This window comes from Ambystoma mexicanum, chromosome 9, assembly GCF_040938575.1.
Source record: "Ambystoma mexicanum isolate Mex_15411 chromosome 9, UKY_AmexF1_1, whole genome shotgun sequence".
NCBI lineage: Eukaryota > Metazoa > Chordata > Amphibia > Caudata > Ambystomatidae > Ambystoma > Ambystoma mexicanum.
Window position 1 is genome coordinate 451356686 of NC_090931.1, and position 25090 is coordinate 451381775.

Below are 25090 nucleotides of genomic sequence, written 5' to 3' on the forward strand. Positions count from 1 at the left end.
AATCTAAACTTGACCTAAAAATGATTTTATTATAAAGTTTATATTAAAATGATTTGCATATGGGAGAGTGCGTGTGCACTGTTGAGGGCATAGTGAGTTGTGAGGAGTGGGCCGACAAGTGTTAGGTGTTGGTGATGCTTTGATGACGCAGGAGTGGGTCGGGGCCTTTATGGTATGATGTCATCATTTTATATAGATATTATTCGAGGTTGTTGTATATTTGATAAGCCTTTGAATAATTTTATATAAACTATGAATTATTTTATATAAAGCTGGTGGACATTTTGATAATCCTTTGAATCATTTTTATAAAAAGCTGGCAGGGATTTTGATACAACCTAAATAATGTTTATATAAACTTTATTTTTTTTATATAAAGTGGGCAGGGATTTTGATAAGAACCTAAATAATGTTCATATAAACTTTATATATATTTTATTTTATTTTTATATAAAGCCAGCATATGTTTTAAGAATGTTTGATATACAATTGATTGAAAGGGCCGGCTTAAAGCTAGGGGCTTTAGAACCCGGATATCATAGCTTTTTGCGATGGGCTGGAAAACACAGCACTTTTTTGAGCTAACCAAGACCTATTCAGAAAATAGTGACTATGATCAGCTATAGCTACGATGAGGGGAGAACAACCCCAGGAACCCCAATGGATTTTATGGTGTATGAGGGAATTTGTTTTGAACGGCAAACTCACTGAATAATGGCACTGTCTTTAAGGCTATCGTCTCCATCAGCAGAAGACAGGTCTTACACAGGCTATTTTCACAATAACCTGTGTTTTCAAGCTGGTTTGAACAACCAGCAAAATTAGTGCTATTAGTATATGCCACCGATTCGATCAGCCCATCCCCGCACACATGACCTTCAATACAGCAAACCCGATTATGTTCCTGTGTGTAAAAAAACATTTTGACACCATCAACATACAGCTAAGAGATGACCAAGGGCAGTTTGTATCATTTAAACATGGAGAAATCTGGCTGTGGTTGCACTTCAGGCCACTCTGGCTAAAGATTAATAAAACAGCGTTATAATGACTGTGATAAAGAACTATGGAGACCCAGGGGCCTTTATGGAATATAACATGAACCAGGCGGTTACGGCAATCAGCCATATTTTTGCGGAACCTCTGTCATGTATGGGGCGAGACTCATCGGTATCTTTAAACGTCTTTTTAGACGTACGATGCCCTTTCTATGTCACAGTTTTGAATGAGCTAAGCCTCATATGAAAATGGCAGCTGGCAATATTGCAAAGGACATTGTGGGAACCGTGACAGCTGCAGTTGCCAATAGAAAAAGCAGGTTCAGGACAGATCTGGCAACATTTATAAACCACATAGGAGCGTTAAGAGATAAAGGTCAGCGTCCCTGTTGTACGGCCGCCCGAAACCCACCAGGCAAAGCTGATCAAAACCCTGACACGCACAGTCGAGTAGGAAGAAGAAACATGTTATTTCTAAAAGCCACAAGGGCATTGATATTTTTTAAAGAACAATTTCATTCTTACACAGAGTCTTGGGGGGAAAGTGTAAAATTTGAGCTCGATCTCTTTACCGTACCACCTCTTTATTGAGGTCTCGCCTCTGGCGGCTCTATCACTGCTAGCCCCCATAGACTTTTTTGTATCAGGCTCGACCGACATGTATCTGGATTTGAACGATATGCTGATACATCTAACCTTTAAAATAACAAAGGCAGATGGAACCACCATCACAGCTACAGCACGAGTGGGCACAATTGCTTACCCGATAGCCAGCATGTTTAATCATGTGGACGTGACAGTGGGCGATCGAATGATAACACAGAGCAATAATATGTAAGTCTACAGGGCCTATATACAGAGCTTGTTAAATTATGGCCATGATGTCCTGGATAAGCAACTCTCGGCGAGTCTCTTTTATTGTGATAACGCAGGACATTTCGACAACACCACTCTGGACGGTGATATCAAGGGATTTGTGAAGAGAGCCCTTCATGCCAGGACCAGTAGAGTATTCAATTTACTTGCCCGCCTACATGTTACCTTTTCTTTCAGGATAAACCATTAATCAACAGCGTTGATCTTAAAGTGAAACTATCCAGAAACACAGACGCTTTTCATATTATGAGCGGGGGTGCTGAATAATGCAAACTAGTCATCGTATTGGGCAGTTTATTCGTTAAACGTGTAAGCATCTCTCTAACTATTAGACTACGCATGCAGAGGCGCTGCAGATATCTAACGTGAAATATCCTGTGGAGATAGTCGCTCTTAAAGTCTTCAGCATTCCTACCAGTAGTCGCAGCACCAGTCAAGACAACCTGTTTATGGGGCAGCTCCAAAATATAATCATCATGGGAATTGTTGAAACAAAAGCGCTTACCGGAGCATATGATAAAAACACCTTTCACTTCAAGCACTGTAACATGAACTATGCGGTGCTGCATACGGATTGTGTTCTGATTCCTGCCAAAGCATATTCTCCCAAATTTGGACTGCCGAACATAATCAGAGAATACATGGGGCTGGTGACTGTCACTGGAAAACACATGCCTGATGTACCGGTTTCATTTACACGCAACAAGTATGCTTTTTCAGCTATACCTTGCTGGCATTTGATCTATGATCCGTTAACGCATCAGCAGGGCATTTCAACCTCATGAGGAGCAGAAACCTATGCGCTGAAATAAAGTTTGAAAAAAACCTAACCGTCGCACATTCCCTGCCAGTGTGGAGCATTTTTGATAGCGTTCTTGAGATCAAGGCACAAAGAAACATACTTTTTGATATTTAATGGATACTCAACAGATAAATGGATTTCTGCGTAAACAATGACACACACAAAGAACATTTCATGGTGTGTATGCCCCAAGTGCCTACCCAGAAATTGCCCTGTTAGCCTGTGGTAAACACTGATGCTCAGGCCCGCGGTGGAACACACTGGGTAGCTCTGTGGCTGGAGGGAGATGTGCTGACGGTGTTCCACAGATTGTCACACTTCCTGTGTCACCTTAAATACATCCGAGTTTTAATGGATTATGTAAAAAGCATTGCAAAATATTTATGTTATATTACTGTACCGGTTGAAGACTCTAAGGCTGTGACCTGTGGTCAACACTGTAGATTCTTTATCAGTCAAATGTCAGAATGAAAATCGATGTCGAATGTTTTGAAAATGTATTCGAGCAATCGCATGCAAAACGTTCAGCTGGTAACGAGATTTGTTAATAAGATGTTATCTGATGTGTGTTGATCTCGCATAATGTTTACAGTGTGTCAAAAATGTAAATGTAGATCATCTATACAGTGATACATGTAGCAATAAAATAGCTTTAAAAATCAACATGCATTGTGCGTTATAATACATACTAAATTATATAACATAATAGAAAACCAGTTGGTTTCATGAATTGAAACACTTATTAATAAAAACTACATATTTAATACAGAAATATTTTTTTATATCACAATATAACAAACAAGAAAAGTATACATTCAACAATGATGGGAACTGTTTATAGGGGTGATTAAAGGGCTGTGTTGTTGGCGAGGTGTTGTGGCACACTAGTTTTTAACCACTCCAGAAGGCATTGTTGGGCAACATTACCCACGACCGAAGTCGGAATATTTAAATCTGCGACCGCTTGCATAAACTAACTGCAGCTGATGTGGGCATTTATTGTAGCGGTGTGGTGTTGGTTTGTAGAGACCTGTACTAGATTGTGCAGGTTCGAACCCCTGACAACCCTGCCTCTGTAAATAAACTCACCCATATCGGTCCATGCTGCCACATCCTTTGCAAGTTCCATTTTATGTAGCAATAGTTCTGAGTTAGAGTTATAACACTGGTTAGGAGTGTTTATCACATCAGCCACAACTGGATTTGCATCTGGTGGAGTCATCACACCGCTAGATTCTTCGGGCGGCATGTATAAAGTTAGTTTGCTTTTCACTGCATCGCCATGTCGGGCATGGTTTAATAATATTCGAATATAAGGTTGCTTTATCATGTGCCGCTGATTCCAATCTGTTTTAAACATCCTTTATTTCTGCATGGAGACGCACAGTAGCAACCCTTCGTATATCCCAATCCGGCGTGGGAGTCGTCAGGCTTTGTAACTGACGCTTATCCACCAAACACCTTTTGTGGGTGTGTTCCATTATTGACCCCAAGCAAGCTGGCGATTTGCGGTAGGGCTATGCCTATGAGCGATCCTATGAAACTGCCAAACTGAGAGACCGCTTTTCTTTTAGCACTTAGCGATATTTTCTTATTGTTCAGTTTTTTGATGACCTTCTTTTTCTTTTTCAAGACACTTATTTGACAGTGTTTTAGGGGGGCATGGCTCTTTAAAGTGTTCTGAGCGATCTGTGCAATACTGGCCACAAAATCATCGGAAGCGTTGTGAGTGGTGGCATATGCAAGCATTTTCAACAGCACAATGTTTCTTCCTATGAGTGTCAACGTGGTGAAAGCACGACTGGCTACTGACATGATATTGCGCTCAATGTTGTTCTTTAGAGTCTTTTTCGGGACATAAACAACATGTAGCTCCGGCAGAAATATTTCAGTGCACAATCTATAATCCTCTAGAGTTGTATTTAAATCAACCAGGAGATATCCATAGGGCTTGCTGGTTGCGTCTTCAAAAGCCTCCATGAAAAAATGCATTTTGGTCAGATACATCTGGCAGGCTATCACGGCTAATGTTTATCACAGGGGTTTTTAAATAACACTATATAACTAGCGTTTAGCATTATTGATCTTTTACTCTTGCTCTTGTTGAACAGGTTTTGCACGATATAACAAATGCTCAGATTGCGTTGATGGAAATTTTAACTTTTTCAAGCTCGACATTCTGCCCCCTTCGGTCATCAAATTGTCCACAATGATCATATTCATCTTGCTTGGCAGTAATAAAGAATTTCCATTGAGACTTTCGGGCATACCTTCTACAAACTGAAGGTGTTTAAACTGTTTTGCAAGTTGTTGTAAAGAGGTTTCCAGCAACTGTAAAACCAAATAACATTATTGGGAACACGTGATGTTGCAGTGTGGGGGTTTTCTAAAAATGTTTGGACAAAATAACTCTTGCCACAGCTAGAAGGGAAGCCAGCACACACGCAAAGGGCTGTTGTAACCTGGTATACATAATGACAAATACCTGTGCATTAACAAAACATGTACAGATATCTATGTGTGCGCTTCTTGGGCGAGGTTAAATCACTGTGGGTGGTCTTTCATCCTTCTAGGAGTTAATAAATCAAACATTTCTATATTTCTGTGTCTATATCTGACATGTAAGCGCTACCTCAATACCTACAAATGAATTGTCATTCTTTACCTAACAAGAAGGTGTAAATAAAAAACATGATATACCACTTGAAAACTGTATAAAACGCTTGTAGTATATATAACACACAACATAGCTTTAGAGGTTATAATAAATCATTCAGCATATAGTGACCCATCCATCACCCCTGTAAAAAAATGTTGAGTTGTCATTTGGCAGCCGTGTCAAGACACCTGGTTTCAAAAATAATAGAACAACTCTGCTCGTTGGTGCCTCTGGCAATCCATAGACCCATTAATAAAACAGAAGAACAACTTCAATCGTCAGGGACCCCAGGCACTCCTCAGGCCCCTCTGGATGAATCTAAAACAAAAAAGAACAACTTTAGGTTTCACACCCCGCCCGACATTACTCGGGCCCCTCTGGATGAATCAAAAACAGAAAAGAACAACTCCAGGCATCTGGGCCCCCCAGACATTCCTTGGGCCCCCCAGACATTCCTTGAGCCTTTGATGATGAACAACAACAACAAAGATAACCCATTGATGATAAAAAAAGAACAACTTCGATCGTAGCCCCTCACGCCAGACATTTCTTGGGCGCTTACTATCAACCGCCAAGATCACCCATCCTCTGGACCTCACACTCTGTAGCACTGGTTGTAAAAACTCAGCGCCTGATATCTTGGTAGCAGCAGCTCCTCTGGTGTATAGCCCCTGTTGATCCATGCAAAGCAGGCCCCATCCCAGCACCCGTAAGAGATCCAGCAGAGATAGGCAAACTCATCCCTGTGCTCTTAAAACATTCAGAATGTGTCAATCCACACAAAGCAGCCTGCCCATTGAAGACTTTTTTTTATCCTTTACTAGGCCCCCGGACATTCCATTGAGCATTGCAAAAAATCCAGAACTAAGCGGCCCCGGTGATGATTTCACAAAAGACATCTGTGGCAGCGTGGCCCCCAAATCCATCGGCCTTTGCTGCTGTAGCAAAAGCGGCGGCTCCATGCCTAAAAAACGTCCTGGGTTAAACCATCCAAGGTTTGTTGATCCAGAAACAACAGGCGGCGCCATGCAAACGTCCTCGAGTTGTCCACCGCCCCAAGCTGTTTTTCCAGAAGTGGTCTGTTGCAACATCCAATTGTTGAGAGCCATTTCTACAAACAAACAAAACTGAGAATCAGTGCATTATAATATTTACACCCTGAGCCAAAATATAACATCCTGAATCTCAGCAACCTTAAACATTTTCAACCAAATGTGTCATCTGTGACACATTGCAAAAGTGTCAATATTGCTGTGATATTTTTTTTAAATCATGATACACAATTAAGAAAACAACACAACATCGCCAACACAACCATCCGGACCAGCACAACTAGCAGGGCTGGTTGGAACACATCGAACACAGAGCCAATAACCCTGTTAGGTCCACAAAAGCATCAATATTGCAGCAATATTTCTTAAAATCATGACACACTATTAAGAAAACATCACAACATTACCCACACAACAGCCGGGCCAGCACAACCAGCAGGGTCAGTTGGAACACATATGAGACACAGAGCCAATAACCCCAGTAGGCCCACAAAAGCATCAATATTGCAGCAATATTTTTTTCATTCATGGCTCACAATTAAGAAAACAACACAACATCACACACACAACAATCTGGCCCAGCAAAACCAGCAGGGCCGGTTGAAACACATATCAGACACAGAGCCAAACACCCTGGTAGGCCCTTATGGTTGTGCTGTCACTGATGGTTGTGCAGGGACTCCCTTTGATAAATGATAATCTCCAGCCAGGCACTGTCCTAGTTGAATACATTAATCTAGAATGCTGGCTGCAAGCATAGCCCGCCTCAAAACTTGCAAAACGTGCAGAGAATATATTTGTTATAAACACTACTTTGAAATAGATTTCTGCTTCACTATGCCTATATAAAGGCCATGCCTAATTGCTTTGTCAATGTATTTTTTCTTGTAAATGTTTTCATACAGTTTCATTCCCTAAGGGCATATCTAGTATTTTCATTTTGTCACTATGGTTACTTTATACAAAGCTCACTATGCATAGTCTCTTTGTCAAGGGGCCACAATTAGAAAACCCACACCTCAAAAAGAGCCTATAGCTTGTGTGCACAACTGCTTTCTTGGAACCAAAAGTGTTGTGCACTTTCTATATACGGAAATATAGATGTTTTCATTTTACACATCGAATGTCCCTCCTGCCTAGAGCTTTTTAAAGAAGCTCTCTAGAAATGCTGATAAGGCCTAAACACTAGCAGCCCTAAAACAAAATTAAAATTCAGATTACAAAATGACCCTATCTCGTCTGAGATCATTTAGGATGTAACATAACCCTCTCCTGCCACTGTTAAAGCACATTTCAGCATCCATAAGAAAATGCAAGCTGGCCCGTTAATCAAAGATTCAAGAATAAACACACTTTTGTTTTAAATTTTCTGTTTGCCCCATTAAACAAAAATGCATTACCCCCATGGGCTGTGGTGTTTAACATTAACCCATGTGCTGTTGGCAACTTCACAGTGCCTCATTTAGCTTGTGTATAGATCTGCTTTCACAGGCTATAACCTGGTTTAGCATTTTTAAACATGTTTAAATAATTTTGGGTTTAAAAATATACTTTTAAGGTTGTGACATTGTGGTGTGTGCAGCCCCTTTAAACATGACCTGGTTATTTACTGGTATGCATTATAAGACATTAGACAATTTTTAAATCTAAAAATAAGGCTTAGGACCATTGCTGCAAGCTGCCAGAATCCTATAGCACATGAAGGTTTATAGTGCGAGCCTGCCCTATTTAGCCAGACACATTTCTAAGCCAGAATGTGAATATTCCTCATATAGTTTGAATATAAATATTTACACCAGCTACTCTAACACCAGCATGCACATGTGGCACCTATACCATTGCAACAATGCGTCACTTTGCACCTTTCAAACAGGCCCATACTTAAAAATACACAATCCCAGATTCTAGAACAAGCTACAAACACATACTAGTGCCTTGGAACATGTTCTAGAACTAGAAATAGTCTTCTTTAGATTTAAAGAGTGTATACATATTTTAAACTTTTTAAAACACAGCCAGCATGGTCAGAAACATTATTTATTTAAAAATACTTTCACATCCCTATACAAGGCTACATAAAATAAATAAAACACATCTTATCTTATTGTTCTTTCAAAAATGAGGCCTCTTCCGTCACAGGACTTGTAGATGGCGGGGGTCTTCAGTTTCAACAGGTGTCCACAGACCAAGCAAATCTCCCGAAATCCACAGGGCTATTCTGGCAGGCATCCAAAGCCTGGGTTTTAAAGACATCCAGTTAGTGCCCCCACCTCTATCACCCAGCCCCCAGCCCTTGTATCTGAACATCCCCCATCCTGCATATTCCGCGTGCAGACTGCTGCGGGCCTCTGAAAACCCCACTAGTCACGGTGAGTTTACAATGAATGGGCTCATTCAACTGCAGTTTAGACACACCCAACACATGATTACACGGGCCTGTGGGCTTCATTGTAAGGTTGCAGCATTCTGATGTCGGTTTCATATATTTTATAATATATTGGCAGATTGAAACAGCTGAGTCAGACCACCGGGCCTCCTGTGTCATCATCTGTGAATTCTTCGGCTTGTGTTGTCATCTTCATAGATAAAGCCCAGCTGCTGTGTGTGATCCTGCCAGAAAATACAGCAGTGTTAACCCACTGTATTTTTTAAAATACAATCTTGGCTGTCTAGGCTATACAAAATTTGGCACTCTGTATAACATTAATACACTTCTGAAATATGGCCTTTAATTTCTTTGCAATCTGCTGTGAACACTGTACCTTTTCAAATGGTTTAATGCTTGTCTATGGACCTGCAGCTGTGTTGCTGTGAACACTGTGTTTTGCAATCCAGTCAAAAGCCAATTCTCCAGTATTTTTGTCTGTCTATATTTTGAAAGGTTTAATGTCCACTTCATAAACAAAACATGCCCGGGCATGGCTAGCCATACCTGTTCGACATGCCCAGGCATTTCCGCAACATTATAAATTCATTTTTATTTAACTTTTATTGTTAAAATAGCCACAAGCCTCCCAGACCTATCCTTCCCATTATAAAATAATAACAGCATGCCTAGAAAAGCCCAAAACCCTTTCTATATTAAATCTATATACAATCTGTTTTGAAACTCTTATAAAGTCATGACATCACCCCATCTGCCTCACTTTATATTACAGCTCTATTGAATCTACTATCAAGCCTTCAAATGCCCACCAGCTTTATATAAAATAATGCAAAGTTTATATAAAATTATTCAAAGGCTTATCAAATATACAACAACCTAGTATGAAATCTATATAAAATGATGACATCATACCATAAAGGCCACAGCCCCCTCCCACGTCATCAAAGTGACACCAACACCTAACATTGACCGGTTAACTCCTCACAACTCATTATGCCCTCAACCAAGCAACAGTGCACACCCACTCTCCATAGTAAAACCATTTTAATATAAACTTTATATTAAAATATTTTTTTATATCAAGGCTAGATTCGCTTTATATCAAAACATATCAAAACACACAAACACACTTTATAGCCGTTAATATAAATCTGATATAAATTTGACATCGATTTTATATCTTGTTGATGCCATTTTTATATTAAATTATTATCAAAAATCATATCAAAGTTGCTGGATTAAGACACCCCGGGGGCATGCCCAACTGTCAAAATGTTATCGCTCTAACAAGGGGGCCCCAAATTCTACTTATATCCTCCGCTTCCCAAGGGCACAAATCATCTTTTGCCAAATTATCTAGCCAGTTCGAAGGTTGGTAAGAACCTTCTGAGAAGTTTACAGTTCTTAGAATAGAAGGACACCCAAGTATCTTCTAGGATAACATTCCCCATATTGCAAGCCCCTGCCTCAGACTTCTTATTAATCAGAGACCAAAAGACTCTGGAATTGGCATTTTAGAGTCCTCAGCATAGCTTGATTGTCTCTCAGCGCAAGCTCGTACCTCAGAGATGTAACCAAGTTGTTATGATGTGGACATTTCTGCTTCTTGAGTTTGAGAAACTTGTAAATGTTTTGCTCCCTATTTTCAATGGCACGATGTTTGAGGGGCTTGGACATTTCTATTTTGGAATTAAAATAGTGAGAATATGTTTTTTTGCTGCAAGATTCAGAACCAGGAGAGATGTTTTGAATGCACTCAATGATACGTGTGCCCAAAGGTGTACCAACTAGTCAGGAGGTACTTTCGCCCAACAATGAATCTTCCATTTTAGGAAACCAATCTTCCTGGAATAAATTGCTTGTGAGTTTGACATACAACTTAGTGTACCAACTGCAGGTTAAAACATGCCTATCCGATTTCACCGGAACCAGCATAGGACAGACATTGTGGGTTTGGACAAATAAATTCAACTTAAAATTAATTATCAGATGATCACCTATCTCCCTACAATGGGGTTTAATAAAAGTGGAAACAAAAAAGTAATCTATCCATGAATCCAGGTCGCCCCTGTGCCAAGTATAAATCGACTGACCGTCCATTGCCTTAACCTCCAGCTGGTGCAGGTCCAAAAAGGCCATGAAAGTGTCCCAAACTATCCCCCTCATCAGGTTTTTAGAAGAAGAGAGGGGAGAGCAAGAGAGTGAATTATAATCATGACCAGCAGCACAATTGGCATTTAAATTTCCCCTGATAATCAGAGTATGATGATGACCCTCTATCAGCCAAGAATCAAAGAGATCAGACAAACATGAATGAAACCCCTCAATAGAAAACTTAGAAGGGTTCCAGTACACATTTACCAAGAGGACCTCCGTACCTGCATCGCGGAGTATCACCTGCCCTGCCGAAATATCCTCTGCAGCATACCACAGTTTGGATGTAAAATTTAAACTGTTGTCTATTCCTATGGCCATGCCTCTACTGGGTCTGCCCTTTACCCCCAACGTAGCAGGAACAAAAAAGTACAATACTGTAACAGGGTTACATTTCCCACCAACATAGTTTTCCGAATAAAGAACACATTATAGTAGCGTAAATCCAATACACCATGCCATACGTGTAAGAAATGTCTCCAGCCACACACATTCTAAAATGCCAACCTAATCTACAGATGTGTTAGGGTTCATTAAGGCCCAACGAGAGGGACGCAAATGTTTTAATGGCAGACTCCACCAAGACCAATCTTGGCCTTCCCTTATTTTAGACATGATGGTAGTTCGGACAGTATAGAGGCCAGAACCTGTGTAGTAACCCTATCCACATTCACCTGTAGTATAGGTGAAATAGTGGGCAGAGCTAAACATAATTTAGCAGTGTCACCAGACTTGAGATGAAACAAATCATATCCCAAATCTTGAAGTATCTCTCTCTGTCCCCAGACCAACTTTGCTACAATGTCCAAGTAGAAATAGGATACCATACGGCATCTGCAATGAAAAAGAAATTAATTCAATGTCCCCTGAATGTAGAGATCTCAAGGTGGGGACTAAAGAAAATAAATCCAATACCTCTCACCTAGTCAGGCGTAGAAGGCAGTGCTTTAATTTATTTGCCTCCCAACCCAAAATCTTTGTAGAGGAGATGGCAATAGATTTAGGCGCAGTACTCATTCCCCTGGCAGGTGTCCATCATATTGCTATGTGTGGACGATACCATTGGACTGACTTTAGGCAAATCATTAATGGAGGGTGGATTGGCCAAAGAAGATTCAGAAATCATAGCCACCGGCATCCTGCCTGATGGAATCATCAATGAATCTCCATTAGCCAAGTTAATGGCCTGCCCCATCAATGTGGGATACCCCCTGGATTGTACACTCAAAGTGGGAACAATAGGTTTATCCGAAATTGACAAAGGAACCCAATATTAGGTAAGTTTAGATTGTTGACATCTCACTAAAATCTCAATTTGCTTCTGAAGGAGAGGAAAAGATAGATCCTTCAACAGAATTTAATTTGTCTTCAGCAAGGAATTCCCCTCATCAGAATCAATAATGATTGGATTAGTACCCATCTCTCTGCACATAATCACTGGGTTACAAACTTGATTCCCCCAATTTGGTAGGTAAATCTTCCTTCCCCTGCTTTCCCCTTCTTATTTTCTTAGATGACCCACCCTCCTGAAAATCGGGTATCACAGAAGTAACATTCCCATTACCCAAGGAGTCACCTGTTTCCACATTTAAATTAAAAACAGTGTCAATTGTTGACAATTGGTTAACATGTTGTTTTAGAAATATTCACAGACTTCTGTCTAGGGGCTAGCTGATTGTCTTATTTACCTTTGTTGCCTTCCTGTTCTTTTTCCTGTTCATCTGCTATGAACATGATAAAGAGGAATAATCCTCTACACTGGTGTGAGATAATATTTCTACATTTCAACATTCATCAACCATACCTGTGCTCTCTGTGGGATCAACCTTCATCCCTTTAGAGCCTTTAGTGTGGTTTGTGGACATAGGAGAGGAATAATTCTCAGCATGAGCTTCTGTACTGCCCTCCACCAGAATATCATCCTCAACCATTACCATGTCCTCTGAGGGGAAACCCACATTGCCAATGACATAGATGAAGTTACAATACAATCCACCAAAGGTGATGGTGAGTCCAGGGTGTCAGAAATATCTATAACAGGGGAATCAATACTCCCTAGAAATGCCCTAGTGACCTTTAAGGGAGCCACTGCTGTTCCAATACACCACCCAGCCCGTGTTTTGGGGCATTGAAAACTGACTTCAAGTTTGTCGACTCTGTGGACTAGATACCCCTCAAGAATCTCTCAACAAAGAATAATTTCTCGTTTAACACATTCAGTATAGCAGTATTCGTCCTTACAGCACTAGAAACCAATTCTTGCTGCTCATACAATGCTGTTAGTTCTTCGTTTATATTTGAAGGGAATTGACCCAAGTGTTCCCTTGAGTTTTGCCTTGGCTCACAGCTGGTGGTCATTTATTCAAAAAATACCCTGCAGGAGGTTTTAAAATAGGAGATTGTACACGCTCAGTTTTTTGTCTTTGTATGGGTCTGGCCAATGGCTGTGAGGCAATGGTTTTGTTCTTAATTGAGGTTTCATTGATTAAACCTTGAATTGCAACTTCTGACTCAACAACACATCGTCTGTTCCTGCTAGGGCTTAGGGGAGAGCCCAAAACAATGACTTACACTAAACCTCCTTTGGCATATGCAAGTTGGGCACCCCGACCTGAAGGATACCTCTTGTGACCCTGTCAGATTGTAATGGTCAATCGTCAACTCTGCAGTCTCCTTGCCCAACATGTTCGCCTTAGGTGGTCTGGACCCTCCACTCCCTGGTATTCGAGCTGTTGAGCTCGAGACCGGCGACTTTAGCAACTCACATCCAGGTAGGAGTTCCAGATCACTAATCTCCTTCACAGAACTCCTATTTTCTGTAGACCTATTCAATGGCAAATCAGTCTATGGATTGTAAGGAGGGATGGCACCGGTATTGTCCTCGTGCAGCTCATGACCCACGTTGCGAACCCTGAGACCAATGTCCTACCCCAACCCTCCTTTGAACAAAAAAGAGTGCACATGACGTGATCCAAAAGTGAAAGAATCAGCAGACAGTTTCTGTCGACGCAGAACAGGAGGTGCTGAATGTGAACATACCAATGTTATATCCGGTGCTTTAGGGGTAGAAGCCGGGCGAGCTGCATGAAAATAAACCTGCTTCCCAACAGGAGAGGTGTTTTGCAATGCCAGAATGAAGCACACATTTTCAGGCAAAATGCATCTTATAGACAGTTGATCCCAAGTATTTTGCAATATGGGGTTCGCAAGAGTCAAACTGACCCTCTTCCCGTCACGCCTGCTGTTCTTTTGGCCCATTTGTCCGTATTAAGATCTGCTCTGTCCCTCTTTCCCCAAAAAAACGGAGTCCTGGGGACCTTTGCTTACACTGGTTGCATCTGGGACTTGTATTTCCAAATCCATTGGAGAATAATTAGTGGGAGAGGATGCCACCACCCTCTCCAAATGAGGCACCACTCCCGACCTCAAAATACGTTTTGATATGATGTCAGTAATGCACCAATATTGCTCCTTTCCAGTAAATAGGAAATGTAAAGTAGAAATCCAAGTGACAATCAAATATGAGCCCAGGAGCGCTGACTCAAAGGACCCAGGCCCTACAGTCATCAGCGCTCAAAGATTGGATACCATCCAGCAATATGGACTTTCACAGTTGCAATTCATCCAAGAGCTGACTCAAAGGCTCAAGGATCAAAGCCCACTCAAAGCCTGCAGTCGTCACGTCTCTCGCCGTGGAACATGGAGCGACCCATAAAGCAGTCAATGAGGTCTCACAGCTTACTACGAAAAAAGTGATTTGCTGATGTTACTTCCCAGACATCCCTGGACAGATGTAGAAGAAGTTCAGGCAATGCAATGCACAGAGTGCGCAGAGTGCACGGACTGCACAGACTGGCACTCACAAAGCCACTCTGCTCCGCGGAGACTGTGGGCGTTTTTGAAGGGACTTCCTCATTGAAGTAAAAAACACTGTAGACAGGCTTCTCCAACACTTCTCCAACACGTGGTCACAGACTCCCACTCGCACACTGCTCCGCTACACTGACTGTGGACCGTTTTGAAGGGACTTCCATGTTGAAATAGAAGAACACTGTAGACAGACGTCTCCAACTCTTCTCCAACATGTTGTGGCCACAGACTGCCACACGCACGTCACTGTTTTATTTTTTCCAAAGTGTCAAAATATAAGTACAAAAAATAGTGATATAACTTTAGTGCCTGGACAGTGGGGCTGGCCCGCGGCAAGGAAACATGTCTACTCTGATTTACTTTTTGGGGCATGTGGCATGGCCAAATCCCTAGGTTTGAATGCGAAAAAAATATTGGCTACAGCCAAAGTGTTGGATGGTATTGCAGCAAACTTGTGCGAGGAGCATCAGCAAGAACCAGAAAGCATACTTTTTAAATCTATTACTTGTTTTACTTTTTCAAAAGTGTTAAAATGTAAGTACAAAACATATTGACATAACTTTGGGGCCTGGGCAGTGGGCCTGGCACTCGTCAAGGACACACGTCTACTCTGATTTGCTTATTGGGGCATGTGGCATGGCCGAAACCCATGCTCCATGATCGCTGGTCATTGGTCACATTATGAGGGTATAGTAGACACTGATCTAGTATGCGGGGTAGGTGCAGTGGATAACGGGGGTGGTTTGGTGGGGCTGGGGTCATGGTCGAGCCTCATGCCCTAGGCAATTCAACCATGACTTGCATCCTCAGCATACGCTGCTGATAATGACACACGTACTGTTTGTGTTGCAAAAAATATGGTCGTAAAAGGATGTTTATAGTTCTTTCATATATGTTAAAAGGAGAATTATTAATAACTAATATACAGTGATGTAACATCATGAGACATTTTCACAAATAAAAATCTATGAAAATCAGTGAAAAAACATTGTTAAAGGGACGTTATGGTTAAGTTGCACTAATTAAAACCTATGAAATTCAGTGGAAAAACGTTGTTAAAGGGATGTTATGGTTAAGTTGCATTAATAAAAACCTATGAAAGTCAGTGAAAAAACATTTTAAAAGGGACGTTGTGGTTCAGTTGCACTGATAAAAAAAACAAAATAACTGAAGAAATTCGCCAGTTATGGTAAGCTATGCAACCATAACTTGCACGTCCCCATGCACTGTTAACACTAACAGCCAGGACATCAAAGATGGCATCACAAATGACATCATCGATGGCATCACTGATGACATAATATATCATATTATTGCTGTGTGATGTTAATACAAATGGAATGTCGGTATAAGGGTACTGCTTACAGTGTCTTTTACAGCATTTCAAAGGTGATCAATAGCCTTGTAATAAACTACTGCATGTCACGTAAAGGGTGCTTATTGAAAAATAAACTTTGCAGTGAAGTTTTTTAATGAATAGAGCAATCAAATAATACTTAAAGAGAAACAATGAATGCAATATGGATCATAGAACTAAAGTATTCTTAAGATGGTATGTTCAGGCAATACAGTGATACGTTGAAGCATAACACATTCTTGAAAAATGCATTATCTGCGTGGGACCTTCCTCTTGTTCTATGTATGTACATTATGACCTCAGGATAAACTCTAGGGAAAAGAACTTCAGAATATAGCGCACGGTCAACCTCTACCTGCACAGTAAATTTATGGTATGTGAATCATGGTTTCAATGTAGTATAACCACATGAAGTCCTCAGCTTAAAATTAATACTGTCACTGAACAAAAACAACCACCCCAGATATGTGATGTCATCAATGTCATTTGTGATGTCATCTTTGATGACCTGGGTGTAAGCGTTAGTAGTGTGTAGCAGTGACGCGAGTTATGGTAACTGACAAATTTCTTCAGTTTTTCGATTTTACTTGTAACTATAAATTCCTTTAACAATGTTGTTTCCCTGAATTTCATAGGTTTTTATTAGTGCAACTTAACCATAACGTCCTTTTAACAAACTTGTTTCAATGACCATAGCGATATAAATATATGTATACACACACACACACACACACACATGTGTATCCCTACATTCACGTACATAAGCGCAGAGGTAGAATTAGGAGATATGTATAATTTACCCAAGCAGCTTTCATTGTGCTCACCTCTCTTTTATTTAATTTCTAAACACTGCATTGCATTCCTTTGCTCTGGCTTCCCCTGAAGCTGTGGCCCTATTAACGGTGCAGTGGGTAGCAGTTAAGCTCCATTATGCATGGTCTGACTGCTCCTTTGTTTTGTGTTTCGCAGCAATGGTGCATGTTAAGCTCGGCCTTAGATATTTAAGCAATATGACCCGAGCGGCGGGGGCATTACTGACTCAGGTAATTCCCCGGGGCCCATAGTTATAACCTGAGTTGGTAATGCCCCTGCTGCGAGGGTCATATTGCTATTAGTACCCCGGCCCGCATTATGTGCTTGACCGGGGCACTAAAAGCATTTTTTTCTGTCCCGAAAGGCTGCAGAGTTTCAGGGCAAAAAAAAAAATAACAACAAGAAAATGGCCGCCATGCAAAGGGAAAACAGAGTCCGTTTTCCCTTTCCATGGTGCCCATCGGGAGCAGACGTGCTGGGAACAAAAGTGTTCCGAGCGCGTCCGCTCCCGAAAAAGAAAAAGAAGCAGAAGGTAAGTGGGGTTGGGAGGGATGGGAAGGGAAAAAAAAAAACTTACCTGCGGCCCCGTTTCGAGCCTCCTCATTGGCTGAGGGGCTGCCACGCCCCCCGCCGGGGACTCAGGTAAGCTGGAATCCCGGCCGAGAATCAAAGGATTCTCGGCTGGGTAAGGACCCGGCGAGAGCCAGTCAGAATGTGTGTTGCATTCTGCTTGACTCCCGCTAGGTACTAATTTTCCGTAAAGTGTGAAGATTTAGATTTCCATAACGTCTTTTTCACAGGCAGCTTGATGTCTTTCCACACACATCCTCCTCGCCCTGTCATTTATTTTTATTTTATATTTATTTATTTGCTTATACCGCGCTGATAGCCTGCATCCATCAGGGAGCCATAAAAACGCACCAAGATGAACAAGTAAGACGGGACATTAGAGTTAGGAAAGATTAGCCAAAAAGATGTGCTTTCAGTACTTTCTTGAATAACCGTAGGTTTTGAATGGCTCGGATAGTCACTACGTGTTCTCAGTGCAGTCCTGTGTGCTGGGAACAAACGCTGCCACCTGAAAACGTGCGTGTGGCGTGTGGGCGGGAAGGAGATGCAAAGGAATCGTATCAAGATAAAAAAGCTCAAGGTTTTTCAAGCAGCAAGCAGAAAACAAGCAGTCATCCCTGATATCCAGATATCTGCTCATGGTTTGTGCTCTTTATTAGGCGACCGCAGCTCAAAAATAACGAGATATGCCCTCTAGCCATGATTCCAGCTATAGGCTTTTGGCTGGGATGGGGCAAGCAGCCACGGTTTTTTGGAGGGGTGCAGTAAACGTCTATGCAATTCCCACTCTGGCTGGGGTGATGTAAACAGCCCATTTGTATCAGGTCAAGGGTTTGGAGGGGTGTGGTAAACAGCCATGTGGTTACAGCTCTAGTATTGTGGAGGTAGCGTGGTAAACGGTCATGGGGTTGACGCCTTAAGTTGTTGGATTGGTGAAGTAAATGGTAACATGCCTGCAGTTCTAGGTTGTTGGAGTGGCTGTGGTAAAAGCAATGGGATTAGAATCTAAGGTTTTTAGAAGGATGAGTGTGTGGTAAATGGCACACAGTTCCAACTCTAGGTTTTTGGAAGGGTAGGGTAAACGGCCATGTGTTTGCAGCTCTATGGATTTTGAGGGGCGTATACTAAATAGCCATGGGGCCTAGCACAGTGTTTGGAGGGGCATGGTGAATAGCCATGTAGATCCAACTGTGCCATTTTGGAGTGGGTAGGGTAAAAAGTCATGGGGTTACAGCTCTGACTTTATGGAGGGGGTGTATTGCATAGCCATGGCATTCCAGCTGTAGGTTTCTGGAGGGGTGTGGTAAACAGCCACATGATTACAGCAGACATTTTTTGCTGGCGATTTGGTGAACAGTCATGTGGTTCTAACTCTAAAATGTTGCATGGAGTGCGGTAAACAAACCGCAATGGGGTTCTGGCACTACGTTTTTGGAGAGATGTGGTTAACGGCCACTTTTGGAGGAAGTATGGTAACCAGCCATGGTGTTTCAGCTCTGTGGTTTTGGAGGGGTGCAGTAAACAGGCCTCCCATTCCAGCTCGCCAACAGCCCCACATTTCTCAGGCTCCCATGTCTTGTCTGCACTTGGAAATGGCACAGTTTAACACATCGGATGGCAGCAATACTTCCATACTGAAAGTGGTGTTGTTTGGTCTAGAAAATGTCCTATGTGTTATATGGTTACTCTGGAGACTTCAACAGGTGGTATTTATTTTCCCCACAGAAATCTGGTAAAGCTAAATGTTTTCTATGGTGGATAAATATATGCCTTTTGCTGATGTGAGAGTGTGAGGAATGTGCACACTGAAACCCCCACTTTTTATGGCACATCTTTTTCAGAACAGGCTTTCGGGAAACAGAAGGCAGCAGGGCTGGGATGTAGGTGTGCAAACACTTTGCTGCCACTTTTCGACTCAAACTGTTTCACCCAAAACAACCATTAGATCCCATTATGGCCTCCTTTTTGATTTGTCACCTTAATCCCCCAGGGCCTTAGCAGGAAACCACTGCTTTATATTTGAGCCCTACCAGAGACTCTTTGATGCAGGGCAGGCAGGAGAGAGGGCACAGTTAGAGTAAGCAGGAGAGGAGTATGCAAGGGGCTCATCATTTTGAATTCTCCCCAGGCTCCCACACTTTCTGTGTCCCACTCCACCCCCCTGTCCTTCAGACAAAGCACTCTGGGACTAACATCACGAGGCAAAAGACCCTGAACACAGCACCTCACCCTATTACAGGAGGCTAGAAGGGGAACAATCTGCTATAGCATATTTCCTATCTAGGAGGTGAGAACATGCCCACTCTTGAATCCTCTTTGGAGCATAGCGGAAGAGGGATTTCATCTGAAACCTTACTGCTGTTACATTCTTGCACAAAGTCCTCGCCCATAGAGGTGGAGATAAAGAGTTCCATGAAAGAAGCAGGCCCGTTGCCTCAACCATCCCAGAGAAACATTTGAGGTGATCTGCTGACTGACAAAGGCTTGCTGCGATCTAAGTGCACTGGTACCTAATAACCTGCTCAATTGAGTTGACATCACCTGAAGGTCTTTTCTTGCAAACATCCTTTCTTGGAAGTTCAGAACAAGGAATAATAACCTTGTACTTGGAGGACCTGATGGGGGTCCCCCAGAAAGCAGAATCAAGAATGAGCTCTGGGCACTGTTTGCCCACTTCAAGTCCTTTTAACTGCCAGGCTATTATGCAAGTCTATGCAAAAAGGACGAGCATACTCGTCCTTGGCACTTAAGGGGTTGAGCCAGTTTGAAAGCATCGAAATGCTTTTCCAGCTGCTGAAATCACCCAGAGCTGCTTTTGACACTGATTACTGTTCAATATGTTTTCGAGCTATCGAGCAACTGACTTAGACCCATCAGCCCATGCCCCAGCCATTTTCAAGCCAATAACCACTGAAGAGGCGCATTACATCATTGGACTTGTGCACCCCCTGTAAGCCAAAACTCTTCCATTGGAGTACATATAGAAGGTGGATGGCACATGAGGAGGGACACACAGATTGTGGATATTACTTGACGGTTTAATCACACATTGACCGCCCATGTTCATGCTAATCCCTATGACGATTATCACCCACTACACACCCCTATAGACTAAACACCCCATGAAAGAACTTTGAGCTAGATCTGTCAAGCAGTAACATCAAAGTGTGTGCTGGATAGGTCATGCCAGTGTTATTTCTAGTAAAACCTCTGACAGCAAATGTTATGAGGAATCACTTTGGATGGTCCCTGTGGCATAGATGGCAACAGATTGGTTCTCTATCCGTTTCCACTCCCAAGATGGCGTTTCTCCACCCCGCATCGAGTACGCATGTGCGTGACTCGAAATATTAGATAAGAACTGAAAATGCAGCGGGGTAGCAATATGTAAACATTAATGTTTCATTAATTAGGCCCGATCGAACCGTGATGCCAGCATTCAGCGACACAGACCTTGTTGAATCTTTCAGGCTCCTCCCTCCATGTTTGGCTTAATAGAAGATAGTACACTGGGCATATCTATAGCAACCGGCCACCTCGCCAGGCGTCATGACGCCTAGTTGCCATGCCCACGTAGCACATCCAATTAGGAACGAGCAATAAGTAGCGAGCCCCCATACCCGAGTATACAAGCGTGATACTCGTGAACGTAGATAGAAGCTACACGGTGCACAATTAACGAACGGGACACAAGTAAGTTACAGCCCCTGCCCCTTTACTAACTTCTAAACAGCCAGACGCTCACTGAAAGGAGATCACAGTAGACTCACTCCCAGATTCACAACACGCTACCAAGCGATCGGCCATTTTCTTTGCTAGAGCATGGAAAACAATAGCGGTTGCTAAGCAACACAGCTGTAAGACATAGACGCCAGCATTTTTGCCAATTGAAAATTTTTAGTTAATATGGCAGAGCCTCTGTAAAAAACAAGTAATTACGGTCAACAGTAGTGATTGGTTTCAAGCCAGTCTTTTACTCTATGTAGCAGATAGTGAGAAATCAGTTCTTATTTTTTTACAGAACCAATCAGATGACATGAGCAACAGCACCAACAAGAGATATAAATCAATGAAAAGGACCAAAACCAATCAAAATAGCTGTATTTGTGTACATGAGACACTACGATAAGAAACAAAGCCCAATACACCGAAAATCTAAGTACAGGTATGAGTAGCAGCCATTTCTTTCGTTTGATGAATCAAACATTGTGCATATATACCCTTTTATTAAATGTCATCATTTCCATAAATTTTAGCGTAAACAAACCCAGGCGTCCCTTCTTCTTTTTGGATAAGAAGACTTTCCCCTGAAAATTCCAGTCCTGAGGAAAGCATGAGAAGAGCTACATTAACAACCGTAAAGACTTATCTCATGCTGAAACACAAACAGTGTTGACTTGTTATATGTATTGAAAGAAGAACAACACATAAAGTCACTGTTTTACTAACCTCTCACAGTCTTACCGCATGTTCAAAGAGCCTGCTGTCAAGCAGCATATGAATGTTAATATGTTGTGTTTGCAATGGCTCAAAACTGTATGCATACAACAAATGTGGTTTATGTTATAGTGCCAAGCCCGAATATAGTTTTTTCATAGTGTATGATGACAAATAAAATTGTTTTTACTGTCAACAATAAGTGATGATCTGCTTTATGAAAAATGCAGACTAAATAGAAGTTGTTTGCAATATTGTTGTGTACTTTACTCATACCTACAGGTGTAAAAGGGAGGGCTAGTCTGTATCCTCTTCATATTAATATGTGCCCAATAGATGTATGGGTGACCCTCAGAACCAATGTGTGCACAGCAAACACACTGTAGCTTTATGATGTTGAAGTAAGTTATTCCCAGGAGCCAGGTACGTTTCTCCAACTGAAGTGTTTATTTTCATAAAGAAAAGAAGCCTTTCTGCTGCAGCTGATTCGGAACTCCAGAAGGCTGGCTCACCCATATATGCAATTTAGTACAACCCTGTGAAGATTCTATATCTCCAAGGAGATTACAATACAATTGCATTCTTATTTGCCATGGACGTGGCAACACAGGAAGATGCAACTTTAAACCAGACCTGGAAACAAAACATGTTTATCCATTCAGTTATTTAAAAAAGGAATAACATGTTTACTTATCATGTTTACAAGCTGTTAATGTCCATATAAGGATTTGGCATCATAGCATGTTTATGTGAGGCAGTTAAAAGATATAAAGAAATATGTTTGACACAACAGTAATCAATGCCCATATGAGGCAAACTTATATTACATTTACAAACATGTGAAAGACGTATGTAACATATATATTGATTTGATGCTGCATAAATCTCACTATCATGTTCCAGCAGAAATAAAGTCAGGTGTTCATACTGGGGCAGGAAATAGAACTCTGAACCTTTGCTAGCAAGGATCACTAAATATATAACACTATCAAAATCACAGTTCTGCTGTCCATGTCCTTTCCGCAAGCCTAGCCCTCTCTACCTTCCTCAGCAGACATTATACTATTTTTCATTTTCCTATTTTATGCCTATACATTCTCAGCAAAAACAGAACAATATCCCGCCAGGGAATACTATCTGTAGAAACAAATTCTTCTTGGGTCTTTTGTGTTGGTGGTGGTAGAATGCTGGATGCAATTCAGCTCAGTCCTGACAGTACAAAGTTCAACTTTGTCAGAATCTGAATGGCGACTTATTCTTTTATACCATGCATATTGCACGTTTTTTTTTATTTAGCAAAATACATTGGTTAATATACTGTGTCTTTAGGCAAATGGACAAACGCATATATATATACATTTCTTTTGTGAATAGCACTATAAATATGTAGAACAAATAGTGGGAATTCATCAAAACACATAGCTGGTTCACAAAATTAAAATATGACAGTGAGGAGATAAACGGGAGAACAAACAATTTGTTCTAAATTTGAAGTCTGTGCAATTTCACTACAGTCCTCGCTATCTGATGAAACATAATTGCCCTTTTTTAGTGGCCACCCTGAGTTGAAGTTTACCTGCCTTTGATTTATACTGTCAGGAATGAGCAGAATTACATCTAGCATTCAGCATTCTGCCACCACCAACAAAAAAGCACTAAGAAGAATATTTCCCTATAGATAAAGTATTTCCTGGGGGGGAAATTGTTCTGTTTTTTCTGGTATGGCCCCAGTTCTGCCCATAGTCGGCCCTCAACTTTATATCCATTCTCAGCAGCAGCTGCTTCGTGCCCACTCTTTCACTGTTGCACAGATCCCACTCTTTATCTATCTCTTTCCTCATGTGGCCTCCTGCTCTCCCAAACCTTCCATGACTGCCTCACCTTTCACCCAGCAGTGCCTGTTCTGTGCTGTCAGTTCACCCTCTCCCTGCCTTTCATTCTCTGCTAGTCAGTGCTCTCCATTTTAGAGCCTTTTTCCTCTGCCCACACCCGAGCTTCCATTTAGAACTGCCCTTTGTCAGCTTTCCGATCAAAATGTACTTCTCGCCAACTATCCAATACAGGCAGAACATGCTGACAGTCTCCTCCCTCTGCCCCCCAGCTCCAGTTTCTTCTCTCATTTGGCCCCTTTGCTGGGAATCTACAGTTCTTTTTTAAAGTCCATCTACTGTATATGGAAGATTCTAGAAACAGTGGATTTGCTTAACTTCCTGGTATTTCACTAGCATGTGCCTGGAAAAGTCTTCATCTACTGTACTGTAATCATCCAGCCAACTGAATCAGGAGACGGTGGCTACAAATCAGCGTCATTTGTCCAGGTGAGACATTAAAAAACCACTGCCATCATGTCCAGCAATGAGACTGACAGCAGTCTGCAAAGCCCTCAATCCAGCTCCACAACTCGCCACCCCACACCCGGGGAGGATAGTGGTCCTGGCTCGCTACAGCTGTTGGACATGCATCACTTCGACATCTCTGACACCAGCAGTTTCGCGCCCAGAAGGGCAAGATGGCTAAAATAACTAAAAATATACATCAACGCATCAGGGGTCAGAGAAGAACACATATTACGGGGACTTCTGATGCATTCACTTGGCCCGGTAGCAAGAGACATTGTATTCGAGATGCCAGAAACAATACTGATACGTTTCAAGGTGTCATTGATTCCCTGAATAACTACTTTGCACCACTGAGACATGTAGATTATGAAAGGAACATTTTTCATACCACCACCCAAGACAAGAGTGAAAACATGGACAATTTTGTGATGCGGTTGAGAAATTCCAATCCGTCTGCAAAAACATTAAATTCTTCCAATCTGCAGAGACGAGTAGAGATTCCTGGAAACAAGATGGCCATTGCTCAAGACGGGAAAGCCTGTTACACTACACAAGGCGGTCTACCCCGCCACCAGCAGGCATAGCTCCCACAGTCACTCACGAGAATCATCACACAGTGACAGACGGCGTGAAGAACAGAGAGGTCACTCTAATGGTTACAGGAGCATACAAGACTCTCCAAAGCGGCCCCACGTCACAAATAAGATATCTAGATGAATCTCCACAACGTTGTCGAAACTCACACTCTTTTTCCTCCAGTGGGGATCGCAAGAGAGG

At 41.8% G+C, this 25090-nt stretch overlaps 1 protein-coding gene and 1 long non-coding RNA gene across 2 annotated transcripts in view; one reads left to right on the plus strand and one right to left on the minus strand.

Moving 5' to 3' along the window:
* LOC138488168 (ras GTPase-activating protein 4-like) overlaps positions 1-25090 on the plus strand; it is a 1092176-nt gene that overhangs the window by 48606 nt on the left and 1018480 nt on the right. The window lies entirely within an intron of this gene.
* The window catches only part of LOC138488169 (uncharacterized), a 281746-nt gene continuing 263028 nt past the window's right edge, over positions 6373-25090 (minus strand). The window contains exon 4 of the long non-coding RNA XR_011274599.1: positions 6373-6446. This is a non-coding gene — a long non-coding RNA (uncharacterized lncRNA). The remainder of the gene's footprint in view (positions 6447-25090) is intronic.